Here is an 854-nt window from a genome sequence, read left to right as displayed (position 1 = left end):
TTTGTTGCTAGCCTGCGAGAGGGATATTCCACGATATATATATATGTGTGTGTGTTTTGTGTGCGTGCGTGTGTGTGTGTGTGTGTGTGTGTGTGTGTGTGTGTGTGTGTTCTTGACCACCGGAGAGGAGGTTAACTATTATTACTTCAAACGTTTATAAGTTTTACGGATAATTCCTAAGATGAGATTCACCGAAACCACTGTGTATATAATTGTATATTATAGTGAATATAAAATTTGTATAAGTATTTGACAGAATACCTTACATATAATAAAACGCAAGGGAAAGATGGGTAAAACACGAAACAGAGTAGAAGTGGTTGATAGTTGGACTCGCTAAAGCAGGCGAGCGGCATTCAAAGTTCTTGTTGTGAAGAAGCTGCAATTTTCATCAAAATAAAACTGCAAACTTATATCGTAAATTGTATTTAGTTTATATATAAAATAACGCAGTGTGACAGACTCCAAAGGTAGACAATGCATATTACAGAAATGAATATTACCCCATGTTGACAAATGCTGAACAACCCCCCACAAAGTTCAGAATAGTTACTGCTATAGCTCGGGATATTGTTTAAATATAATTGAGTTCTATGATAGCAAATGTTAGCGTATTCAAATACAACTTAGACAGTGAACTGTGTACAGTATTAGGTGATTCATCAATGTTATAGCGAGATGTGTGGGCAACTTATACAGCTGTCCAATTCACAAATAAAAAAAAAACTAGCGTAGCAGTTGACACATATTGGAATTCTGCAGTTTAGTATCTCTCTATGACCACGTGCCACTGTCTTAGAACTGTAAAAGATTAGAAACTTAGAACTGTAAAATAATAGACATATATATATATA

Source organism: Octopus bimaculoides, chromosome 3, assembly GCF_001194135.2.
Source record: "Octopus bimaculoides isolate UCB-OBI-ISO-001 chromosome 3, ASM119413v2, whole genome shotgun sequence".
NCBI lineage: Eukaryota > Metazoa > Mollusca > Cephalopoda > Octopoda > Octopodidae > Octopus > Octopus bimaculoides.
This window is presented reverse-complemented; position numbering follows the sequence as displayed.